The 15,484-nt window shown below is 25.6% G+C and overlaps 1 long non-coding RNA gene across 2 annotated transcripts in view; it reads left to right on the top strand.

Annotated features, from left to right (window-relative positions):
- The window catches only part of LOC147802065 (uncharacterized), a 28,215-nt gene extending 13,077 nt beyond the window's left edge, over nucleotides 1–15,138 (top strand). For both annotated transcript variants that reach the window (XR_015429669.1, XR_015429668.1), the window contains 5 exons: nucleotides 92–2,367; nucleotides 5,130–5,219; nucleotides 10,580–10,649; nucleotides 12,895–13,077; nucleotides 14,811–15,138. This is a non-coding gene — a long non-coding RNA (uncharacterized LOC147802065). The remainder of the gene's footprint in view (nucleotides 1–91; nucleotides 2,368–5,129; nucleotides 5,220–10,579; nucleotides 10,650–12,894; nucleotides 13,078–14,810) is intronic.
- The last annotated feature ends 346 nt before the right edge of the window (nucleotides 15,139–15,484 follow it).

The raw sequence follows: 15,484 nt of genomic DNA, 5'->3' as shown, positions 1-15,484 counted from the left end.
TGATTTTATTCATTAAGTATTATCAAAAATATATTGTTACTGGTTTTATATTTTTACTTATATATTATATTCAAAACTTATTTTTAATTAGTCTGAACAATTTCAAGAAGATTTGTTCCTGACACTGTTGCACGTAATCCATCACTTACAGCTAAGGAATGGCTGAATGAAAAAAACAAAAACAAAAATCCTGTTCTGATATCTATGAAGGTAAAGTAATAGTCATTGTATGTTTCGTAATAGCTTTAGATAAAAAAAAAAATAAAGAATTAAAATGCATAGCTGTCAGCTTTCATGAAGAGATTGGTGGATTCCCAACTTTTGAGAAAATCTTCTATGCTCATAGAATATTTTCAAGTCTTACAAATTTTTGAATTTTTTTTTAACAATATCAAAAAAGTTTGCATTTTTGCAATTTTTTTAAAAATATTACTACAAATACTATGTTACATTTTCATTCAGTTGAGTTTTAGTAAATGTTTTAACTGTGATTTTTATTTTATCAAGCATTCGGGTAAATTTTTGAAGTAAAAGATTTAAAATGCCACTTTATTAGACAAAGTAAATTTTATGGTTCTTCTATCTAAGAGAAAATTATCTTCGTGTATGTAGTGTATATAAAATCTTAATGCTGTTAGAATTTTAATATTGTCAGAATATTTAACTCATTTTTGGTTTACTTTGAAATAACAAGGAAAAGCCTCTAGCTACTCCAAAATGTTTCCTATTATGTCATGTATTGTGCCGTATGAAATTTTTTTTGGTTTTGATTTTGTGAAAAACAGAAAAAAAGATAAAAGCTGCAAAAGTAAACTCCTTGAATTATACTTATATATAGGTATTTTGTGTGAAAAAATATATAATGATTCTTCAAGACACAAGAAATATTTTTAAACAAATCTGTATATCATGATCTCTATATATCTTCAATTTCATTGAAGATATTTCGAGATATCGCTATTGGCAAAAAAATATCTAGATTCACAATTGTAAATATTTTGTAATTTCCAAAATATATTTTCAAAGTGTTTCAAAGTACTCAGTCTGCATCAGTCACTTTTCAATGATAATATAATAATAAAAAAAGAAAACTAATGAACTTTTCTGAAATACAATTGATTAACTTTTTTTTTTAAAAATGCATATGTATGTAAATAGCATGTTGTTAATTAGTTATGGATTAAAAGCATGTGTAATGTAATATTCTTACTGCATTTTGTATTTTTTTAAGTGTTAAAATTTATACATTATTTAAAAAGTTGTACTATTGTTTAAAAAAAAATATCTATCAGAAATATTTATTTATGAAAAAAAATGGTTTAAACACGATAAGATATGTATTAAAAAAGTAGTATTATCTAGTAACATATTTTTAAATTAATGAAAGTTATAAAAAAAATTTATTATGTATATGAGAAACTCATTCAGTTTTGTTTTATCCATTCCAATGTTGACACAGTTAAAATAATAAGTTAATTGTGTGATTGTTTGAATTGCCTTGGAACCAGTTGTACTAGAGTTTCTAATACTGAGTGAGTTTTAATGGTACCAAACTTTCCCAGTTTTATTTTCTAGCCGATATTCTCCATTTCATTTCTGTTAGCAAATTAATTTAAAAATTATGTGCGTTGTATATAATATGAAGCAAACTGTTTCGTTTTTATTATACATTTATTAAATAAAATTAATAAATGAAATGAACTCTATACATGAAGAATATTAGTGGCGCTGCAGCAATCGCAGTAAACAATGAAAAGTAGTTCATGGGAGAACTTCCAAAGTTGAACTTGAAGGACTCTTGATTCTCTGACAGCGATGCAAAGTGGGGTGGGGGATGTGATAAGGGTAAAACAAGTAAGCGTACTTTTTTCATATTAAGGGAAAAGTCCCTAAATCCTTAACTAACTGTCTATTTTTTTTGAACTATCTATTTCAGTCAGTCTTTGGTCTGCAACGCTGCATGTAGGCAGCTCTGTGCTATTAATGTCACTGTTATACTTATTTTCTTTCTTTAATAAATTTGTTAAGTTTAATTGTTTAGTTAATCACTGTCTCTATTTTCCTCCTTTCTTTTACAAATCAAGGCCTCCAAGTTTTCATTTCAATGGTTGTAACCATAACATGCAAATGAGAAACGTAGAAATAATTTTGGTTTGTTTTTAAATTGAATTGTGTTTTATGTTCTGAAATATTATAGACGGGGGCTGGAACCAGAACCAATAAACCAGTGGTTTATAATTCGGATCGTCAGTACTTAATAACTGCTGACAGAAACAATGAGAGGAAGTTTATATTCATTTCAGAAGAAAACAAAGTTGATTACTGAGATCTGAGGAAAAACAGCAGTGAAGATGATCATCGTAACAAGTAAAAAAAATAAATAATGAACCTAGAAATATTCTTACCTAATTTATTTCCTATTATTCCTAAACAGATTGTAATAATATATGGGCTTATTTCATGAACTTTTCATTTTGCTCTTACTAACATATTTTATCCATTATTAAATTGTCCATTATTTTACCCATTAGTATCATTAAGTACAACTCTTTCTAGTAGAAATTTTTTTACGGCTGTTACATTCTGATACCTTAAGTTTTCATTGATTACAAAGTAATATAAATAAAATGAATTTTTATAATCAGTGTTAATTAAAGTTATATAAAAAAATTTCTTTTTAAATATTTAAGGAAATACTATTATTTTGAGGAAAATTATATAGGGTTAATTATATAATGTTATGCTAAAATATTTTTGGAATTAATGCTGATTTATTAAAGGAAATTCATTTAGCTTATTGCCTTAAACTAATTTGATTACTACATTGTTTGAATTTTATTATTTTCGGAGTTTTACTTAATGTAAAGAATTGGTCTTAAACTTGAACTTATGCGAGTATAAGTAATAAATTCTATGACTAAATTCATAAATTCTGTGTTTATCTCTACAAATAAATGATGAGAAATGATCAAATGAATGAACACATAACATGCAAGAGAAAATAGCTTCTCAGTTTTAGGCTCTTTTTTTTTCTTCTTATGCTAACCTTTACTGTTACCCACATTTATGTAATCAAAGCGTGTCATTGGTATTTTTTATATATTATTATTATTTTTTGTATTTTTTGAAGTTTTTAGTAGATGGTTGCATAAATATTAGACAAATAGAGAAAATAGATTTTTTAGATTTAATGATTTTTTTTGAAGTATATATATATATATATTGTGTATATTGTGCAGTAGATTTTCCTATATGTAGAAAACTTATTGTTTCCTAAAGTGGAAGTTTAAGGCTGTAGGAATTAAAGTAAGGTGAATTGATATGAATTTTTCACTACTTTTTATTAATAAAACTTCTTCACATTAATTGAATGCTAGACATTTTTAACTCCTTATAAATATATAATTTTTGTACTTTTAATATCACTATTTTAGGATGACTTGAAAATTGTTGCAATAGCAGATTTCTCTTAATATGCCATACTCGTTAAAGCTTTTACTGTATTCATAATTCCATATTTAAAAAAAACTTTGTTTTTGATACGGAATTTACTCAAAAGTTTGAAAAATATCTTCCATAGAGCAAGATTTTATACAATTGAAATGTTTTACATCTTTATCAAAAATAATTGAATATATACATCCCACTCTACTTATACATTATAAAAACTGAACTAATAATTTTAGTGATTCAAATAATTTGAGTACAAAATAAATGATTTCTGCATGGGATATGCCCATATTTCTAAAGTAACTTAAGTATCTAATATTTCAGAAATCTTTAGTGTAATTTTGCATAAATATCCTTTTTGAATATAATAGAAATCTTCAACATCACTTATACTTTTATGTTTTTTTTCTTTAATTTTTATATTTTATTATAATATATATTATGTGTGTCTTTGATAAATTATTTAAGCCAAACCAATTTAAATAATTACCATTTTATAAGAATTTAATTTTAAAACTGATGCTGTTCATTTTTGGATATTTCAGTTATAGTTTTATTATTTTGTTTGCCAAATTAGCTTTCTATAAGCTATGCAATAATCACAATATTGCAATTTTCTGTGTATGAAGCTTATATTTTACATTCCAATAAAATATAGAAATTACCTGAATTTTAATATTAACATTCAAAAATGTATAAATGTCAAATTCAAGAATGTTTTAAAAAAATTTCTGTTGGTGAAATTATTTCTTAAAATAATATTAATCAAATATTTATTTACAAATAGGAGATATATAATCAAAATGTGTTAAACTTAGCTTTGATTATTTTTTTAATTGTTAGGATTTGGCTATTAGTTAAGGAAACGATGGTTGGAAGATATTGAGGTGGATGTTAAAAACTGGAACTTTAAAATCCAGAACTGTTATTAATGATTAACCATCCAGAGCCAGGCTCGGGCTTTCAAGGGTCTGAGTTAAACTAGTGAGTATAATACTAAAGTAATCAACCTCTTTAAATTTTAAACCCTGATTACAGAATAAAGTCAAAATAAAATAATATATAATAAACTGTTAAAATAAATATGAAGGTTTAATAGTACTGAGTAATTCGTTAAAACAATTTTATATGCATGTTTAATAAATGTAGTGTGAGCCGTGATGGCTCAGGGGATGGAACGTTTGCCTTCCAGCATCGGCTGGTCGATACAAATTCTGTGCACCAACCACAGTACTGATGTAAAATATCCTCTGTGGTAGACAGCAAAGGGTTAAGAGTTCCCTTGCCGTCAGGCTAACCGTGGGTGGTTTTCGTTGTTTTCTTCTCCTTCTAACACAAATACGGGTTAGTTCCACTAAAAAGTCCTCCACAAAGGCAAATTATTTCCAATACTTGATCCAGGAGTTTCCTTGTCTTCTGGATTGAGTTCAAAATTACAAGGCTTCAGAGTTGAACATTAGTAGTCATAAACCCAAAAAATTGGGTTGGCTGTTCAATGCTGGGTTATAAATCATCTAAATCACTGTAGTGCACATTATTCCTTGCATAAATAGATTTTATTTTTAGACATATTAATAGAAGTGCCTATGCTAAATGGTAATTTATAATGATATTTAAATTTTAAAAAATGCTAAATTCATATTATTTATTCTTTAATTAATTAATTTTTTTATCTTTAGGAGATAAGTTGGGTCTGGAATGGTTTACTCCAACCTGTGAAGTTAACCATTGTGAGCATGCATCTTCAGCCGTCTTATTCTTTGCTTTAAGTATGTCAATTTTTATCCTATTTTTATTTATTTGTTTAATTATTTCTTTTTCTTATGTGATAGTTTAACTTGATTATATCCTGCTATCAGTTACTAACCATCAGCTGTGGATTGCTGAATGTATTTATATTGGTCAAATTTTAAGACAAATTATTAAATTATTCATGTTTAAATTTATATATGGTTTATGTAGTTGCAAATATATATGTATGTATATTTATTTATATATATGTATATATATTTGTTTTTTTAAAATGCATTTTTTCTTATAGAAATATCAGTGTTTGTACGTACTGAGAATATCGGGAAAACATAATTTGAAAAATTTAATTTTACCCTAAATCTAGGAATTCTCAGAGAATTTGACACTATCAAATTACAGATTATACAAATATTATATCAAATTTATCAAATTACAGAATTTCACTCTTCTGTTGATTAGAAAAATTTTTGTTGATTTTTCTGGTCCCATCTTCATTAGATGTGTGCTTGAGATTCTATTATTCTTAAGCGTTTCTGGAATGTTGTCGAATGGATGTCTGAGTTAGGGAACTTAAAATTTCTGTCTTAAAAGTATTTTTTTCATTCCACTTTTGTTTCTTAATTTCCTTTATTCATTGTAACAAATTATTGTTTTATTATTTTGGACAATACATTATTATTACAAAAAAAAAAGGTTTTTAGCATCTTTAATGCTTATTCATACCTGTCAAGTCTCCTGTTTTTTTAACGAAAACTCCCTGTATTTTATGACTATTTCACGTTCACCCGTATATTGTAAAATTTCTCTGTATTTTTAGAAGAGATTTTTAAAAAAATTTTGCAATTAATATCCACCAATCATAAAATCACTTCTCTTATTCCTCAGCAGATGGCGCTATAGCCAGTTTTGCAGTTCTTGCACTGCTTCGCCCGTTAAACCGTATGTTGGGAGAATGCTGATGCGAGTTGTTTATTCAGTGAATTGTTTTTTATCTGATAACGAATGCGTTATTTACTTACGGGAATCTTGTTACAACTTTGTTTGTGTTTGCATTGTATTGTTACTGATCGTCAACAAAAAATTGATATTTCGGTTTTCAGAATTATTAATTGTGTATGACAATTAGATAGGCAACTAGAAAACGAACTGTATGAAAACAGCTCCAAAATATTACAGATATTATGTTAGGGATGTTATGTTAGGGACATTTTCCCAGTTTCACTTATCACTTTCTGATAAAAAGCTTGTAAGCTTGTTTTTTATAAAAACTAATTTTTCTGGTAACTGTTATGAACAGAAATTTCCTAGTCCGAGCAAATTAGCTACTTATGTTCGAATTATAAACATGTAAAAATTCTGTAAAATAAAGCTTATTAAAAATTATGAAAACTATTTTGATATTGAGCTCTTATTGTATAAGAAATAATGATTAATAATGGTTTAAAAAATCTTCTTTAGTCCGAGATTTATGTACATATTTTTATTGCATTAAATGTAGGTGATTATTTCATTTCCAATTCTCTTTTTCACTTACATGTTTATGATTGATGTATCATTATACACATAGTCTGAATAATGTTGCTAGTAAAATCTCCATTACTTTATTTCTCCAATGTTGGCAATGTATGCTTATTTTATTGCATTTGCTTTCTTTAAAATTCATCTGCTTTTATAAAAAAATAAAAGCAGAATATTGTTTATGCATCACCATACTTTATTATTAAGAAAAGAAGAGCATTATTTATTGTTCAGAAGAGACATGAAGCAGATGGCAGCTTTCTCTTGTTTGTGGTGATACTTTACCCCAATGTTTTTCCTTTCGCAATCAATAAATTAGTTCTATTTATTCGTAAATTTTAAGATTAAGAATTGATCTCATCATATCTTGCTTTGTCCCAGGTTTTAATATTTAGGTAAGCGCTTCTTTTAACAAACAATTCTGTTTGGCAATTTATAAGTGTCGTTTTTATTTAATTTGATTTATAAATTGATCTTTCATTTTATTATTTTCTTTTCTTTGTTATAGTTATCAATTTTGTTTTATATTAGTTAATTTGATGACATTAATAAATCTTTCTTTTATTATAATTTTTTTTAAAATTTAGCTCAATATAATTTTTGTTTAATTTCAATTAACTTATAAAATTTTTTTATTAATTTCAAAATTTTATCATCTTAATTAATATTTTTCTATTTATCCATCTTGTTTATGATTATTTTTCTTTCTTTTTTTATAAATAAAAGATCTTTACATATTGCATTTTCATTTTTTTTCTTCCTTCTATTTTTAATAAAGTTTCTTGACTGAATATGTTTTAATTTCAATTAAATACTGATTATTTGTTCAATGTTTTTAGCAATTTAATATTTTTTACAATTTTTTTTGATGACTTAATTGAAAAATTGCTCTTTTATTTTATAGCTAAGGATTAAAAGTATTAGGTTATTATCATTTATTTATTTATAAATCTATTTATCCATTACTGATTATTATTTTTCATTTTACTTATTTTATTTTATTTATATATTACACTATTGAGTGAGAAAGCTTAATTGGGAATCAAAATTATAATTATGTTGATACAATATAATTATGATGATACGTAAAGTCAATCTACAAAGGGGAATGAGCTCCTATTGGTGCAGGCTTACCCTATTTTTTATTCTCTTCTGAACTATTGAAAAGTTTAGATGTCTCCCTATTTTTTAAAAAAAAAAATCTCTAAAAAGGGAATATTTGTTAAAAAGTCTTTTTTAATTGAAAGAAAACTTTTTTATATCTAAGAATGAACAACTTACTAAAAATGTTTTTATTGCCTGAATAAAAGTTATCTATGCTTAATATTAAAATATGTTTAGATTTTTTTTTAAATAGTTTTCTTTTTGTTCTTGCACATTATTTATTTAGAAATGTTGGGTATTATGCCTTGGAACTTACCTTCTTTGTGGATAATTGGGACTCAGACAACCAAGATTCCATTTCATTAATATATCAAATTGGAATTTGGTTTTGTATTTAATTTGACTAAAATTTAATAAAGTTTTAACTTTTGTCATAGGTTAAAAATGTAAAGTGTTTTTTTGTTTGTTGCTGTTAATAGTGTATTAATTTATTTTGCGATTTTTAGTTTTATATTTTATTCCCATAGATAACAAATCAGAGATTATATAATTTGAAACTCTTAGTGGTATTTTGAAAGCTAAATGCCTAAATAATAACAAGATATGAATTGATTTGCCTACCTATAATTTTACGTCAGTAAGTTATTTTTTTTAAACTAGTCTACTGACTAGTTTTCATTTATTTTCATCTCATGGATGAAAATAAATTAAACCACTTTTCCTCTATTTTTAGAGAGTCTTCTTGATTTTAAGTGCCATTTTTGTGTGTGTCATGCGTACCTTTCTGTCTTTAGAAAAATTGTGCAAATGTCTATAAAATTTTTTTTAAGGGAAGAGCATATATAATAAATATTTTGTGCATGTTTTACATATAAATGTGGAGGCTTTAAATGAAGGAAGTTAAATGTATTATTTTAATTTGTAAAAATATATTAATTTTATTAAATTTAAAATTAAAATACGTTTTGTATAACTTTTCCATTTCCTAAAGTGCTTTATAAGATTTTTATGTTTAAAAATAAAACATTAAATTTTCTTTCTTTCTTTTTTAAAGTTTAAATAACTATAAGAATTGAAATATATTTCTATTAAAGTTAATGGGGAAAATATCTTTCCTGTAAGTACAAAGTTGTAAGTCATATAAGTAAAACTTTTTTTTTTGTTTTTAACCATATAAATATCATAAATTTTTAATGCTAAAAATGATTGTGAAAAATACTTACTCAATGTGAAAAAATTGCTTATGCGTAATTTTTTTCTTGTAATGTAATTTTTAATGTAACCAGGTGGAAATTTAAAATATCACATAGTCTAAAAATAGTTACTGAAATATTTAGGGAAATATCTTATTTGTTTTATTTATTATATTTATTCTAATTTTTATTCCAGGTAAGCTTGCTAGATTTCATTAATAATTATTTTTACGTCTAATGACTTTGGTTAACATTTTAAAAATAATTTTCAATTGTTTTGTTAATTTTGATACTTGTATAATCAAATGAAAAAAAATGCAGCATTTTCAAAAAATTACTGTGTAGTAATTTTTGAAAATGTTGCATTACTGTAAATTTTACTTTGATTGGAATGTGAAACGCATAGAAATGTTTCCTCTGGCTACAAAAAAAAGCACTACAGTACATTTTTTCAATTCTATTCTCAATTCTATATTGTGTATAGATTTAATATGATTTCTACTAAACTTGCAGGATATTTTGTTGTAGTTTCAATCTTTTTATATGAATATTAACATTACTTTTTTTGTTTAAATTAAAAAAATGGATTTAAAAAGGAATATAAAATTACATACCTGCCAAGTATCCTGTGTTTTTTTTTACGAAGACTCCTGTACTTTTCGACTATCTCCTGTTTACATCTATATTCTCAAATTTCTCCGTATTGGTTGAAGAAATTGGCAATGAAATATCCACTGAAGACAAAGATACTTCTCTTCTTCCTCAACAGACAGTGCTATTGCCAGTCATGCGCTATGTTTAGAGTTAATAATTTAAGTACCCCTTGCAATCAGGCTAACGGTGGGAAGTTTTCGTGGTTTTTCTGTCCATGTAATGCAAATGCAGGCTAGTTCTAACAGAAAATACTCAATGAAGGCTAATTTCTCCCTATACTTGATTGATCCAGGAATTCCCTTGTCTTCTGAAATAAGTTCAAATTTACAAGGCTACAGAGTTAAACATTAGTAGCTGTAAACCCGAAATTGGATTGGCTCATTAACAATGGTTATAAAATAGTTTTAAGTAATTATAAATAGTAGTTTAAAAAAGTATTTAGATTAAGAGATTCTTCTTAATTTATATTCTTTAGATTTAGATTGTTTTCTTTAGAGATCTCCTTTAGATTTTGATCAAGATTTACATATTTTTTACTTCGCTAAATATAAGTGCTTATGTTATTTCCAATTTTAAATTTCTCTTTCTGACTTACCAAATTATGCATGATGTATCAAAACTTTATGCGTAGCCTAAAAAATGTCTCTAGTAAAATCTCCGTTATTTTATTTCTCCAATGTTAGCAGGTATGAAATTACATATTATTATGTCAACATATATTTATTTCAAAATATTTTCTTTAAATGGTTTTGACATTTTTTAATGTTATAAATTTTTATTATTGTTTATTTTAGGTGAAAGGGAAGTTTGATAAATTAGTTAATGTAATTCAAACATTTATTTAATTTGCTCATGAATTGCTCTATGAATTGTATTGTATTATTTATATTAATTTTATTTATTTTCAGGCTGTTGTCGGCTCATTACCAGTTGAAGATGTTGTTTTATCGGAATCTTAAAAACTATTGATTAGAATGTGTAATGAAATTAATAAGTATTGTTTAATTACTACTCCATTATGTTATTAATTATATTTATTTTAAGGTTTTGCCTTTATTGCTGTTATTTTTGCATTGGTTTTGTAAACAGTTTATTTTACTTGTACTGTTTTATATTTAATAATGCATGTGATTTTCCGTTAAATCGCGGACTTCCGCAAATCAATAATTTAAATTTTGTTACAACGCTGATTCTCATAATGAGGATTGAATTCAGTCCCCCATTTAATATATATTTCCATTTTGTTTTTTTCTTGAATTAAAGTTTTCAAAAAAAAAATTTCTTTTTTAAACGAAAATTTGAAAACTATTTTTAGATAAAATATATTTTAAAAAAGTACTTTTTTTTTTGAAGAATAGTGTTATTTTTATATTGAATGTTATTGACTGAACTGGTGTAAATAAAATTTGCACTGTTAAATCGGGATCTGCTTGAGTTTAAATTGTTTTTCTCGATATTTTGAGATGCTTAGTTAAATAAAAATTATTTTTTAATATATTATCTGGGAGCAACTTTAATGATGCAGTGAAAAATAGAGGTATGAATGGTTCCAGGAAAGAGTCAGAAATTTAGCAATTGGCGTGAAGAGATATAAAAAGTGTAGCTGTTATTTTTGGTATGTTTGCTTTAAAAATTAAATCAATAAAATAGAGAAGGAAAAATAATCAACTCAATGATATAATAAATCGACCACTCTCATGATAAGTGAAGGCTTTTTTAAATATTCTGTTTAATAACAGACTGTGTTAATTGGTCAAAAAATAAGTTCAGTCTTGAAAGTTTTTCAGAGTGGCACCCATGAATATTATTTATTGCAATACTTGAATCACACAACATACATTTAATTAACCCCTTCTTAAAGAGAATCGGTTCATTTCACAGCTTTTAAAATCCTTTTTTTCTTTCTCTCTTTCTTTTAATGCCGTGACGACTCATAAAATATGAAAAGGAAGTAATTATATAATTTTTTCAATATCTATATTCTTTTCTGTGTTCATAAGAAAAAAATATTGTATAAAATTTTTTATATCTCTTTAAATTTTGTGAATGTTACTTTTGTGCATTAAAATTACCATCTTTTAAATATCTTCTGTGTACAGTGCGCAAAAAAAGATATCACGCTAAATAACTTTCGTTCTAATGATCAAATTTTCATTTTTTAAGTGTCAATCTAAATGGTGACCTCAAATATGCTAATTATTAAGTGCTAATCATTAATTAAGTTACGAAATCAAACAGAAATATGTATTTTCTCTGCATTAACATATGTGTTTTTTTGCATCTTTTCATTCTTAACTTTCCAAATATAGGGGGTAGCCGCAATCTGGCAGGGCCGCCACTCCACAGTAAAAACAGGGAAAACCTGGAAAATACAGGAAATGTAAAAATCACCTAAAATAACAGGGAATTTTTATTTTTTCTTTACAAACTGGGAAAATACAGGGAATTTTGTTTCTTATTTTTATCTTTTAAAAAATAGTGACCACTCAAAGCGTAATGTATGAGATATTTAACCATGATATTTCAGCTGTACTAAACTATTTCATATACTATAGCATTATTTATGTATGCTCAGCTGTTTTACCAGCAATTAAAACTAATAAATGTAGTTTGCCTAATATAGCTCACACAAGAGCACAGTAATTGTGTTTCCTCTTAATATATTGCGTATATGTACAGGGAAAACACAGGAAATTTTTTTTTCCTGATTTGAGTGCCAACCCTGTCTGGAAAATATGGTCCCCATAATTTGATCAGGGGAGCGTTCCAAAGTTTCGACTCTTTAATGTTAATTTCACTTTTTGTGTTTTTAATCATATTTTCAAAAATACTTAGGAAAATTTTTAAAAAAAATTGCACTCACTCATAAAACCTGTTTACTCAAACATAATTCCTTGAAAAAAAATGTTTGTAATCTATTACTTTTTCTTATTTAATTGCAGATGAAAATTTTTTTAATTATGTGGTATGAATTTTTTTATACCATATTATTCTATTTTTTCAAGAAAAATAAAATAGAAATCAAATTATTAAAGTAAAAATTTTGATATCAATATTTTTAAAAAGTAGTTTGATTTAAGCAATTTTCATAGAATCTTAAGAAAAATTACAATTTACTAATGTTCTAGAAATTCAGAAAAAACATTCTGAAAATACTTATTTTGATATTCTCTGTAAGTTTTTATGATTCTGTTACAATTTACTGTAGTACTTAAATTTTCAGGCAAGAGTTTGAATCATTCAAAAATAATGAAAATGAATTATTGTCTACATCTTCAGAGGTAGTTGGCGTGATAGTGACTAGCAAGAGACAAATTCGATTGCAAAGATGATGCTGGAAATCAGTGTGACTTTATATCCCGTTACTTTGCACCCTGGTTGGGAGTAGCTGAGGACCCAGTTACTGGTATTTATCTTATCTTAATTATTTGATGTTAAATTTATAATTATGCAAAATGAAACAAAAAGTTGAGGTTTTGAAATTTTTGCTTTTTTGATGCTATATATAGCCAGGCCTCAGTTGATCTATTTTTCTTTTAAAATAAAAAATCTCAAGTGACAGATGGTAAAAAATATATTTCATAATGAAAAACAAAAAACTTTATTACCTTTAAATATGAAGTAAGAAAAATTTAAATCGTTTTAATACTCTTGTTACCAGCCTTTAGATAAATCCGATAAAGTCCCATCTCTGTTTTGTCTCTTGTCGACCGTAATTTTTTTATGTCTTTCACTTTTATTTTTGAATTTCTTTTTTGGACACTTAGCATTTATTCCTTTTAAAAAAATATTTTGGTTTCCTCATTTAGTCTGGTGGGTCTTGAGAATGGGTGGCTATGTTCATAACACACTGAATTAAATGTTTGAGAAAGTAAGAGAGTAGATGAGAGTCCATTATATAAGGTTGTTTTTTTTTCTGTAATAGTGTAAATTATTAAATTTTCTGCTAATTTTTGCTGTGAGAGCCATTGTTTTCATTTCTGGTCATTATTGTTATTTTTAGTTGCGTAATATATATGATTGCTTCGATTACGACTTGGATTTATTATAAAATGAGTAGTCACAGAAGCTATTAAAGTTTTTTCATTTCCTTTTTTATGTCCTTTGTTTGTTTCGTTTTTGTATGAGTATGCAATGCTGTTTAAGCTTAACCCAGTGTAGTTGATTTTCTCAAATTCCTTTTTTGAAATAATATGAGTGTAAGATGCAGGATTTTAGTTTCGTTAATTCTATTTTTTTTTTTAACCCTGAAGCTTTATTTTCTTTTAGAATAATAATTTTTACTTTTATTCACTTTATAATTGAAAAATCCATTGTTCTAGAGTTGGCTCCAGTTCCAACTTGTTCTGATTGATACTTTATTGTAATCATGGATAGAAATTAAGAAAATATAATCTCTGGTACAATAAACAAGTAACTAAAATATATTACTACGTAATTCATACACAGTTTCAATGGTCTATTTGCTTGTCTCTATTTGAATTTGCATTTTAAGTTGATAGAGTGAATGTTAAATGAAATATAAGTACAGAGAATATAAAAGCATGGAATATGGAGAATAGAAAAATTAATGGAGAATAGATTATAGACAATTAGGATAATGATATAATGTAGAATATGGTCAATAATAGAATATGGGCAATAATAGAATATGAAATTGTCAGATGGAACTTCATTCTTAATTATGAAGAAATATTCTATTTTGTGCTATATGCTGTTTTTTATTATTTAAAATCATATAACTGAAACAGTTAGCAGTTAACCATTCGTTAACAATGATTGCTGGTCAAGGAGGCTATGGATTATTTATTTTATGATGGTCTGATTTAAAATTTAGCAATCGCGGGCACTCATTAGTTTTGAGCCCTGGTTGTAGTTTTTTCAATTAAAGATATCTTTTTTTTAATCTTAAATTGTTGACAATAACTTTGAATGTTAAAGATTTTTACCTTTTTTCATTGTATAATTGGAAACTCTGTTGCTTCTATGTTGTCTCCAGTTCAAGTTCAGTTTAATTTAAATTCTATGGTAATGCTTGTTTTAGTTAAAAGTAAAGAAAAATTTAATCATATTTTCATGTTTTTATCAAATGTTTTGACCTTTTATTATTAATAATTATTTTATTAAATTACTTCTCAGGTTCTGCTCATTCAGTGCTTGCTCCATATTGGTCTAAAATTCTACAGCAGAACTTTTTTTGTGATATGTAAAATATGTATTTGTAGAATTATTTTTCTTTAGTCTAATTATTGGGGTGCACCAGCTGTGGTCTGCTGACTGTTGATGTGCGGCCCGCAGGAGCTTCTGACTGCAATAAAAAAATTTCTTTTGATTTGGTTTTTGCTTAAACATTATGAATTTTCTTTAATTAAAATATTTAATTCAAATTTATATTACTCTATAAAATGCATATATTTTTTGATCTATCATTCTTTAAGCTTCTGTTTGGTTAGAATTTATATTTCCTCTTCCAATATTTATGTATGCATATATATTTAACAAATTAATTTTTGTGAAAAATAAAAAAAGTTTTTTAAAAAAAGTATTAGTTTTATTTAGTTTTAAATAAATTAAAATAGTTAAAAGTATTTAATTTTCTGCAAATATGTTATTAAGTTTACTGATAAAACTATTTAGTGCTTCATAATGTTTAGATTAAAATCATTATATTTGCAATTAACTTGACTAAATATGCGTGCAACCCTGTGTTAATCTACCTGCCATGCAAATGGCACTTACTTAAAAAACTTGGGCACCCCTACAATAAGTAATTTTTCATATGGTTTTTCAATTTATTTTATATTTGAATATTC

This window comes from Parasteatoda tepidariorum, chromosome 10 (assembly GCF_982258835.1).
Source record: "Parasteatoda tepidariorum strain Cologne lab strain chromosome 10, Ptep-v5.0, whole genome shotgun sequence".
NCBI classification, from domain to species: Eukaryota; Metazoa; Arthropoda; class Arachnida; order Araneae; family Theridiidae; genus Parasteatoda; species Parasteatoda tepidariorum.
This window is presented reverse-complemented; position numbering and strand designations above follow the sequence as displayed.